This window comes from Mya arenaria, chromosome 10 (genome assembly GCF_026914265.1).
Source record: "Mya arenaria isolate MELC-2E11 chromosome 10, ASM2691426v1".
In the NCBI taxonomy this organism is placed as follows: domain Eukaryota; kingdom Metazoa; phylum Mollusca; class Bivalvia; order Myida; family Myidae; genus Mya; species Mya arenaria.
Genome location: NC_069131.1, coordinates 58,284,598 through 58,297,400, shown reverse-complemented (window position 1 = coordinate 58,297,400; position 12,803 = coordinate 58,284,598). Strand labels below are relative to the sequence as shown.

Sequence of the window (12,803 nt, the reverse complement as noted above, 5' to 3'; positions counted from 1 at the left end):
AGGGTAGAAGGGTGGAAACAGGGGAGGTTAGAGTGAGAGGGGGAGAAGGGTGGAAGAAGGGAGGATAAAGTAAGAAGGAAGAAGGGTGAAGGAAGGGGAGGATAGAGTGAGAGGGAAGAAGGGTGGAAGAAGGGTAGGATAAAGTGAGAGGGTAGAAGGGTTGAAGATGGGGATATATTAAGTGAGAGGCAGGATGGGTTAAAGAAGGGAAGGATAGAGTGAGAAGGTAGAAGGGTGTAGGAAGAGAAGGATAGAGTGAGAGGGAAGAAGAAGGGAAGAAGGCTGGAAGAAGGGGAGGATAAAGTGAGAGGGTAGAAAAGGGGAAGAAGAGGAGGATAGAGTGAGTGGGTAGAAGAGGGGAAGAAGGGTGGAAGAAGGGCAAGATTAAGTGAGAGGGTAGAAGAGGAAAAGAAGCGGAGGATAGAGTGAGTGGGTAGAAGAGGGGAAGAAGGGGAGGATAAAGTGAGAGGTTATATGAGGGGAAGAAGGGGCGGTTAAAGTGGAAGAACAGAGACAGAGGAGAGGGGTCGAGAAAGAGGGTGACAAAGGAAAAAAGTTCTAGTAGTAATAAGGAATGTCGGTAAGATAATTCTCTTAACGTGCGCGACCACAAACGCATATACGATGTCGGCTTTTGGAGCCAGTGGGAAAGACAAAAGGGAAGACAGATCTCGTACCATGCACGACCACACGTACGAGCGGTGTCTCTGAGAGCCGGCTTCAAAAACCAGCACCGCTAGTTCCCGTTCAAATTCGTTCAAGATTTAAAACCTTGTGAGATAGTTTGTAATTCTACAATATTTGGAGGTTTAAATGGCAGATTTATATTACGCTTTCCGTGGAAATATCATTGGTATAAATGCACACAGTGGAACACAGAAAACCAACATAGTATCACCTCGTATTTTTAAGGCTTTATTTAGGAATAATAATTATATTGTCATAATTTAGCTATTTAGTTATATTTTCTGACTTCCGCTGTTTTCTTCGGTCTATTTATATCATTGATAACTTTTCTATATGACAATACAAACACAGAATACATAATCATACTAACATACGTCAAGAGGATGCAAAAACTATTTAAGTTTAAACGAATGAATCAATAAAACCATTTATACATTGAACATTCAACATTTAACGTATTCGTGGCAGGTTAGATTAATCTTTAAATAAAATATAAAACATGAATATAAATCTGAAGTTTATTATTGCGTATCCTCCCAAGTATACACAGAACGAAAACTCCTTTTAAAGAGTTGCCGGACTGAAGTGCGGCGTCAATGACCGGAGTTACAAATGATACCGAACCATTTTCATCCGCGCTTTAAAAAGTTCCTTGTGCAACTTTATATTCCTTAATAAAAACATAATAATAAATTAAGCTATCATATAAACTTTCAACCTTCGCTGACGTGCATTGTGAGCGCCAATCACCAGCTGAGATCGTTTATTGAAAATCTAGGAGTTCGTCGATAATTCAAACTTACATAATATATCATTTTCCAAAGTGTATTCTAGTATTATTTTACAAAGCGCTGTATATCAACTGTCGATGTCTAACGTTATCTTACCATTGTCATCCGCTCAATTAGAAGTTTTTTTGCGCAATTAAACCTTAATAAATATACGCCATAATGTATTAAAGTGACTCGCTCATGTTTTTTTTTATTTTACCAAAAATTAGTTTTCTCGGTAATGCATCTGAAAACACTTATTTAATCATTATTTTACTCTATGATATCAAAATTGCCGAAAAAAATACAGTTGTTGCATGAACAAGTATTTTGGTTGTAGTGGGGTTCGAACCCATGCCGGTAAAGTCAAGTAAAATTAGTATACATCCTGCTAGTCCACACGGCCACCGGGGTTTTACAAAAACGGGAGATATGTTGACCTGTTAACGATACATTGATAACATCACGTGATCATGCCAATCAACCAATCACGCAACACCACAGCCGTAATGTATGTTCAATCGCGTTATAAACGCTTATGAAAATTGTGGTCGTCAAAGACGATATTTAAGCAAATATCAATATTTGCTGAAGGGTTCCAGCTTCTGGCTTTTTTGTTTTAACACTTCTTATGATTTACCACACTTTATTTTGTAATTAAAAAAGTGCATTTTACAAACCAGGGCGAGTTACTTTATAAAGCTGCACTCACACAGATGGAACATTTTGACTTTTTTTTGTCTTGGAACGAGCCAATTTTTGCGAAAATCCATGAAAACCAGTTATATAAGACTGCTGACAAAAAATAGATCGCAGATTTTTATATTTAAGCTCAAAAATTGATGTTTTATGCATTATTCTTAAACCGTTAATAACGATTTAAGCCATAAAACATTAATTTTCGAACGGAAAAATGAAAAACAACGATCTGATTTTTTGTCAGCAATCTTTTATTATTAGTTTGAAGATGTTTACCCAAAAAATTGCTCTTTCCAAAACAAAAAATAAAAAAAAGTTGTAAAAATGGTATATCTGTGAAAGTGCAGCTTTAAAGCTATCCTCTATACCATATAAAGTCATCAAAACAGTTTTAACGTCCCCTGACATGAATTGTTGAAGCCAGTAACAAACTACATATAAACAACGAACATGATAAGACTAATCGTAATTTAGAACTTAATTCATATATCAGTTTCAAAAACATATTCTTCTGTTAATGATAGTTAACAATGAACAGTATAATAACTGTCAAAATTTGATTAAGAATTTTAAGAGTTTTTGTATTGATTAGAAATATGATTTCCCATATATGTCGATCGATTAGTATATAGCCTTTGTCGTTCATTCACTTTTATATTCTTTACATTATCAACTTGAGCATGGTTTTGTAAACAGGTTAAACTGGTTAAATACATTTACTTAATCATCCTCTTTCTTACGTTTCAGTTTCGTAAAAAGCAGCAATCACATTTCATATCATTCAGATTTAAATCATGAAATCTTGCTTCTTGAATGGAGACTTTTCTTTGTCAAATGATTGTCTTGAGGCATTTATTTTCATATTGCATTAACGTCAATGTCAATTTTTATTGCCTACTCCAGTACATGTTGTAAGTGTATGGATGACAACAGCTCTATCTATTTCTACATACTTGGGTATCGATATAGATGATACTTAATGGTTCAGCGTAAGATCGTAATATATTTTACCGAGTGAGCATTTAAAGCTATATTTCACGCGTGAAATATTTACTTTTGGTATTCACGAGGTGAAATATTTTGCGATCGTACACTGAAACGATTTTTATTATATGGTATATGTGGTTTTTCACTATATAATTTATTGGCAATTGCGGAATGTTCAACGTATAAAAGACAAAACACTTGAAACACACACAGTGTTTACATTGCTATCAATTAACTGTTTATCCGTTAAATTAAAGGCTGGGTTTAATGGACTATTTTCTATCTTTCTATGTCATTTCGGAAATGAAAATGATCTCACATAGTGAAAACAAATGTTACTTTGAGCGTTTTCAAATTTCTTGTAAGACATTCTACAAAATGAATCTCAGAACCTGTTAATACTAGTGACAAATTGCTGAGGAAATAGAGAGAGAGAGAGAGAGAGAGAGAGAGAGAGAGAGAGAGAGAGAGAGATTGAGAGGCCTTTTGTACTAACAAGTTTCTATTTCATTACTGTATCTGCGGAATCTAGAGCTCCGTCAACCCGAATATTATGTATTCATGTAATGTAATAAGTGTATAATTAAATCAACACAGTTAAAGATTTATATAGAGAGTATATTATATTGACATACCGTTTAAACAATAACACGCGTTTGGGCCAAGTATGCGGACCCAAAACAATTTGTGATCTTTCCAAAGAAGGTATTGTAAATAAGTGGGTTGAGTATATTCTCATCTTTAACTGCAAAGCAACTGTTTAAATTAGTTTAGAATTAATCAATGGTGTAAATTGTAAAGAAGAAATAATCACACCTGTTTAACGGTGTAACCGATGAATGGACGTCGTGATTATAAAGACGGACTGAGACCACTTAAGTGTTTTAATAAAGTTCTTTGCAAATATAAAATGAGTGTACCTCCAGTGTCAAATTTCATTCACTGCATTATTAAAGAAGTCGGAAACGCTGCTTGTACGGGTACGTGTTCGTACGGATTTCTTTTTGTACGCTACGGCTCCTGGTATCAAGGGCGGTTCAAGGACTTGGTGTTAGAGGGGGCGTAACTTAGGGGCGTATCCTTTTGATATTTGCCCCTCATTCAGAACCGAAATTTATTTGGTTTTAAGTGTTGTTTTGGTGAAAATCCTGGTAACGCGGTTCCATTAGTCACGTGGGTTACAGTGCTTTGATTTCAAAGTTTCATTAACTCATTGTTTCTAATGTTACCACTTTAATATAATAACGTTAGATGACATGAAGTAAATTCTAAATGATTAAGAATGGACAGAGTAAGCATAGCGAACGGACCCTTCGAAATCATTGAGATATTACTTCAGGTCACTTAATTGACTTATAATACATGTCATTGGCTGATACATTGACAACGCAAAATCTGGCGCAGTGGGTGTGTAGCGGATGAGTGGCAGTGGGCGGACCTTAAAATGACCGCGAAAGCTGAAATTAAAATGATTGAGCCTACTACTTAATGAATGCCTATCTACAATTCCATGAAGGTTGTATTCTAAATCTTATCAACGTATGTTAAAATGATATACCATTTTCAAACTAAGCACTAAGGGGTCCATTTCTCATAACAAGAAAATATCAGCGTTGGTATATACTATATCACAATACATCACATCATGAAAGCAACCCATCATTTTCTGATCACTGAATAAATGCAGACAAAAAATTCTACGATTTCTACCGAAGAAAAAGAAGATAATTATTAAATGGTGTCATTCAAATATTTTGAAATTTGAAAAAAGTGATTATTTTTTCGAATTCAGTTTAGTTAATGTTTTTTTCCCCTTTCATATAATGATAATGTCATGAAAAAATGATGACATCAATGGCATCATTGCGCTTTATCTTGTTACAAGAGTACGTTTCAATCGAATCGACATATTTAATTGCAAAAACAGAATGAATAGAAGATCATATTATCAAAATGGAATGCTCAAGTCGGTGTAAAAGTGTGTATTGTTCAGTTTAAATTGGTAGTTTAACATCTATTAGAAAGACCATTCACTTGAAAATAAAAGTAAAAAGTTGATTTATATACTTCAAATAAACATTTCGCTATAGTATGAATACATTTATGTATTTATTTATTTGTATACAGATGCACATTGGTTCGTTAGAATTTGTAAAGCATTTATTTATTATTTACTTCATAACACTTCAAAAGAAATGTCCTGCGTCACCGATTCGCATTGAAGGACAAAGTGGAGACGATAAATGATGTGATTTTATAGAAACCATATCTACTTTAGAGGTCTGATGCGATCAATTGTAAACATTTCACCAAAAAACAACATCTTAAGGTTCTAAATAAAGGCATGAAAGAAAAAAAATCAAAACAAAATTGGACTAAAATAAAGTTACAGTCGAACCCCGTTGGGAAGCGGGAAGCGGGAATGCTTCTCAGAAGAAAGATATCGGTTCTTTACATTTAGCTCGAGCCAACGAGGTATTCGAGCCAAGCGAGTTCGAACCAACGGGGTTAGACTGTATAACAACAAAGCAAATACAGACGTTAAGTTATGGCTTCCATAACTTTAATGGAGATAAAATTATTTTATTAATGTTTATTAATTCATTAAAGTTATTGAGTAACCCCCATACCAAAATCATACACTGTCAACTGACTACGATGATTTAATAAAATGAGGCATTTAAAGAAAGGAATAACAACACAATCAACACATTAGCATTAATAAGTGATTTTTCTTTTAAAAGGTAGTAGCTTAAAGTCAACATTTCATTCTACTACCTGCACGAGACTCGGCAATCATGACGATTGATTCTAATTTTAGCATATGCGTTGTTAATTTAGCTCAAACACAATGTAGATAGGTTGAAATTAATTGTAATAAATTAAAAAAAAAATTAATATCCCACATTAATTATCCGTTAGATTTCTTATCATTCAAATTAGAAAAAAAAATTACAGCAAAATAAACTTTATATTTGTGAAGTCAAATGTAGGTCACGTTGGTGTTTTCCGAATATTTTGATGTCACGTGATTAATTTTCAACACAACTATGACCTAAATAAGGAAAATCTAAAATCGGATTTAGTAAAAGGCCTTAAATCGTTTCTACGTTCCGGATAGGTTTTTTGCTTCCCGATCGTAAAAAAACAACCAAAAAAAACATTTTTTATATGATCATCATTCTTAGCGAATATTTTAAACTTGCTTTTACCACAATCCCGACTTCAGAACACAAGTGTAAACAACATGCTTCATTCTGTGTAATAGTATTGTCGGCATTTGATATAAGAAAATGATGTATTCTGTGTGATTCCCTTTATCAACACATAAATACAAGTTTTATTTGAACTCATTTTGCAGTGGAAATATATATATAAAATTGAGAATGGTCTAAAAATGGTCAGGGGGCTCTGGTGTCTATATTCTGCATAGGATGATTTTTTTTCGGGATGTATTTTTCTACGCCTACAGTTTCACGAGACTCATTAGTAAGAGCCCTCCGACAAATACGCAGAAGCAGACGGTAATACAGAAGTAATCTCTCTCTCTCTCTCTCTCTCTCTCTCTCTTTGTCTCTCTCTCTCTCTAAACATTAAAAATAGTGGGGCATTGTGTAGAGCGGGAAATAGAAAGGAGCCGAAGGAATAGAACGGAAAGAGAGATTTAGTGGATTCCGCAGAAGAAGTCTCTTAGCCGAGCCAGAGACGGTGGCTTTGTTCGATATTGAAATGGTTTGTAAAACGTTTGGTGTTCGCGTTCGAATCGCACCAAATCCTTTATTACCTCTACTTAGAAAAACTTTGTCCGTCAAATCATTCCTACAAAATATAATCAGCGACCAAGCTTTCAATGTAATGCAAAAACGGTGAAAAATGGATTGATATTTAAATATCGTTGGTCCACTAATATGTGCAAACACTACAGTTTTTTGTAGGTGCTTAAGAAAAATCCAAACATAAAATGAAGACCGAGTTTTGAAGGAAAAAACCCCACACAATAACATAAGGGCAGTGTACTCAAAATAAACGTTTTGAAAGCTTAAGATTTCCCCAAAAAATCATTGGATCTTTTTTTTTTCCGAAAATATAAAGGATTTATTCTATTTATTGGATGCACTTACATAAGAACTATAGTAACACTGGAATGCAGCTTCGAACATAATTAAAAGCAAATAATAAAATATTATATCTGTGAAATACCATTTTTTCTTTCTTTGCATTTCGGTAGGATTCAAATAACGCATAAAAGTGCATTTATATATATTGATCTAACTACTGGCAATTAAAGATATCATCAATTCATTAGTGAAACTTCCTTATATAAACATTTTTAAATGCTAAAAACAAAATATAAATTGTTATATATATAAATAATTAAATGATATGATATATTCTTACCGCTGCCTGAGTGACCCGTAATTGACTAGACAGTACGATAGCTGTAAACCAACAAATTGCCAATTCCATTTTAGGACTTCACGCCGCAAAGTTATATATCAGCGAAAAACAAATTCACCGCAAACAATCTGCAACGATATTCCAGCAAAATCAAGATATTCAGTAAAAAAACAAGTTCACCACGTAACACTGCAGCGTTATTCTAGTAAAAAGAACAAGTTCACCACGTAGCGCGTCAACGTTATTCTAGTAAAACACAAATTCACCACAAACGATCAGCTACGATATTCCAGTGAAAAACAAGTTCACTACTAAGCGCGTCAACGTTATTCCAGTAGGAAAAAAAGTTCACCACATAGCGCCGAAACGTTATTCCAACGAAATCAAGTTCACCACGTAACGCCACAACGCTGTTCCAGTGAAAACAGGTTCAATACTTAGCGCGTCAACGTAATTCCAGCGAAAATCAAGTTCTCGACTTAGCGCTGCAACGTTATTCCAGTAAAAATCAAGACAACGTGGCGCGTCAACGTTATTCCAGTAAAACACAAGTTCACTACTTAGCGCCGCAACGTTATTCCAGTGAAAAAAAGTTTACCACGTAGCGCGTCAACGTTATTCCAGTGAAAAAAAGCTTACCACGTAGCGCGTCAACGTTATTCCAGTGAAAAAAAAAACAGTTCAATACTCAGCGCTTCAACGTTATTCCAGTGAAAAAAACAACAAGTTTTCTACTCAGCGCGTCAACGTTTTAATCAAGCAATATTCAAGTCCATTACTAAGAGCCGCAGCGTTATTCCAGCGAAAATCATATGCGAAAATCAAGTTCACGACAAAATCAACTTTTTTTCTTGACACACACACACAGACAGAATTCACATCACATTTTTAATCAAAGAATTTAATTTTTAATGTATCTTCCTGATACTATTTAGATCCTTCTTTATCAAAATCAGTTCTTTTAAGTTGACTTAATAAAGTTAAAATGCTTTGCGTATCATCATAAATTAATTTCAATTTTATTCAAATTATCTATCGGTAATCGATTATATCTTCGGCGACTGACGTTCTCTTTAATGAATGTTCTCTTCACTTTTGGGAATTAATAATTCTATGATGAGTATTCATCTTCTTTTCAATTTAATTCATTAAAATTAATCTAGTGTTCACAGATAATGTCCGCTTTCAATGGTTGTTTTGAGATTTTATCACGACTGTTGATAAAGTGCCCTGATCCTCTCATTGAAGTACATATAAAGGTGCTGTACTTTAGAAGTATCATTATTGACGATATTTTCGTCAATCAGCATACAAATATTTAATACCAATATCATCCGTAACTGCGGCTATAGCGATACTTTAAAGGTACATTGCTTTATCATTCAGTTAAAGATATAAGCTTATATTTCCGCCACATCAAAATTAACATTATTAAAGAAGTTGCGAAAGCTGTACGAATAAGCGGAAGTGTACTACGTTCTGTGCACTACGTTGTGCGGGCATGACATGTACACGACAAATACGACAAGGAAACTTATACGACAGGTGCATTAACACGACAAGCATACTTACACGGCAAGCATACTTACACGACAAGTACACTAACACGGCAAGTACACTAACACGGCAAGTACACTAACACGACAAGTACACTAACACGGCAAGTACACTAACACGACAAGTACACTTACACGACAAGCATACTTACACGACAAGTACACAAACACGGCAAGTACACTAACACGGCAAGTACACTAACACGGCAAGTACACTAACACGACAAGTACACTAACACGGCAAGTACACTAACACGACAAGTACACTTACACGACAAGCATACTTACACGGCAAGTACACAAACACGGCAAGTACACTTACACGGCAAGTACACTAACACGACAAGTACATTTACACGACAAGTACACTTACACGACAAGTACACTAACACGGCAAGTACACTAACACGGCAAGTACACTCACACGAAAAGTACACTAACACGACAAGTACACTTACACGACGCGTACACTAACAAAACAAGTACACAAACACGGCAAGTACACTAACACGGCAAGTACACTCACACGACAAGTACACTAACACGACAAGTACACTTACACGACAAGTACACTAACACGACAAGTACATTTACACGACAAGTACACTAACACGACAAGTACACAAACACGACAAGTACACTAACACGACAAGTACACTTACACGACAAGTACACTAACACGACAAGTACATTTACACGACAAGTACACTAACACGACAAGTACACTAACACGAGAAGTACACAAACACGGCAAGTACACTAACACGACAAGTACACTAACACGGCAAGTACACTAACACGACAAGTACACTTACACGACAAGCATACTTACACGACAAGTACACAAACACGGCAAGTACACTTACACGGCAAGTACACTAACACGACAAGTACATTTACACGACAAGTACACTAACACGGCAAGTACACTAACACGGCAAGTACACTCACACGAAAAGTACACTAACACGACAAGTACACTTACACGACGCGTACACTAACAAAACAAGTACACAAACACGGCAAGTACACTAACACGGCAAGTACACTCACACGACAAGTACACTAACACGACAAGTACACTTACACGACAAGTACACTAACACGACAAGTACATTTACACGACAAGTACACTAACACGACAAGTACACAAACACGACAAGTACACTAACACGACAAGTACACTTACACGACAAGTACACTAACACGACAAGTACATTTACACGACAAGTACACTAACACGACAAGTACACTAACACGAGAAGTACACAAACACGGCAAGTACACTCACACGACAAGTACACTAACACGACAAGTACACTAACACGACAAGTACACTAACAAGACAAGTACACTAACACGGCAAGTACACTCACACGACAAGTACACTCACACGACAAGTACACTAACACGACAAGTACACTAACACGACAAGTACAAAAACACGACAAGTACACTTACACGACACGTACACTAACACGGCAAGTACACTAACACGGCAAGTACACTAACACGGCAAGTACACTAACATGGCAAGTACACTAACACGACAAGTACACTAACACGGCAAGTACACTAACACGGCAAGTACACTCACACGACAAGTACACTAACACGACAACTACACTAACACGACAAGTACACTAACACGACAAGTACACTTACACGACACGTACACTAACACGGCAAGTACACTAACACGGCAAGTACACTAACACGGCAAGTACACTTACACGGCAAGTACACAAACACGGCAAGTACACAAACACGGCAAGTACACTAACACGGCAAGTACACAAACACTGCAAGAACACTTACACGGCAAGTACACAAACACGACAAGCACATTTACACGACAAGTACACTTACACGACAACTACACTAACACGGCAAGTACACTAACACGGCAAGTACACTAACACGACAAGTACATTTACACGACAAGCACACTTACACGACAAGTACACTAACACGGCAAGTACATTTACACGACAAGCACACTTACACGACAAGTACACTAACACGACAAGTACACTAACACGACAAGTACACTAACACGACAAGTACACTAACAAGACAAGTACACTAACACGGCAAGTACACTCACACGACAAGTACACTCACACGACAAGTACACTAACACGACAAGTACACTAACACGACAAGTACAAAAACACGACAAGTACACTTACACGACACGTACACTAACACGGCAAGTACACTAACACGGCAAGTACACTAACACGGCAAGTACACTAACATGGCAAGTACACTAACACGACAAGTACACTAACACGGCAAGTACACTAACACGGCAAGTACACTCACACGACAAGTACACTAACACGACAACTACACTAACACGACAAGTACACTAACACGACAAGTACACTTACACGACACGTACACTAACACGGCAAGTACACTAACACGGCAAGTACACTAACACGGCAAGTACACTAACACGGCAAGTACACAAACACTGCAAGAACACTTACACGGCAAGTACACAAACACGACAAGCACATTTACACGACAAGTACACTTACACGACAACTACACTAACACGGCAAGTACACTAACACGGCAAGTACACTAACACGACAAGTACATTTACACGACAAGCACACTTACACGACAAGTACACTAACACGGCAAGTACATTTACACGACAAGCACACTTACACGACAAGTACACTAACACGACAAGTACACTAACACGACAAGTACACTAACACGGCAAGTACACTAACACGACAAGTACACTTACACGGCAAGTACACTTACACGGCAAGTACACTAACACGGCAAGTACACTAACACGGCAAGTACACTTACACGGCAAGTACACTTACACAGCAAGTACACTAACACGACAAGTACACTAACACGGCAAGTACACTTACACGGCAAGTTCACTTACACGGCAAGTACACTAACACGACAAGTACACTAACACGACAAGTACACTAACACGACAAGTACACAAACACGGCAAGTACACTAACACGACAAGTACACTAACACGGCAAGTACACTTACACGGCAAGTACACTAACACGACAAGTACACTAACACGACAAGTACACTAACACAACAAGTACACTAACACGACAAGTACACTAACACGACAACTACACTAACACGGCAAGTGCACTTACACGACAAGTACACTAATACGGCAAGTACACTAACACGGCAAGTACACTAACACGACAGGTACACTAACACGACAAGTACACTAACACGACAAGTACACTTACACCACAAGTACACTAACACGACAAGTACACAAACACGGCAAGTACACTTACACGACAAGTACACTAACACGGCAAGTACACTAACACGGCAAGTACACAAACACGGCAAGTACACTTACACGACAAGTACACTAACACGACAAGTACACTAACACGGCAAGTACACTAACACGGCAAGTACACTAACACGACAAGTACACTAACACGACAAGTACACTAACACGACAAGTACACTAACACGACAAGTACACTAACACGACAAGTACACTAACACGACAAGTACACTAACACGGCAAGTACACTTACACGACAAGTACACTAACATGGCAAGTACACTAACACGACAAGTACACTAACACGACAAGTACACTTACACGACAAGTACACTATCACGACAAGTACACTAACACGGCAAGTACATTTACACGACAAGTACACTAACA

General features: G+C 36.9%; 1 protein-coding gene across 1 annotated transcript in view; it reads right to left on the bottom strand.

The window, feature by feature from the left end:
* LOC128206838 (protocadherin gamma-C5-like) overlaps positions 1-8,592 on the bottom strand; it is an 84,935-nt gene extending 76,343 nt beyond the window's left edge. Inside the window, exon 1 of the mRNA XM_052909523.1 lies at positions 7,542-8,592. The gene's annotated coding sequence lies outside the window, so the exon portion shown is untranslated. The remainder of the gene's footprint in view (positions 1-7,541) is intronic.
* Positions 8,593-12,803: the final 4,211 nt, after the last annotated feature.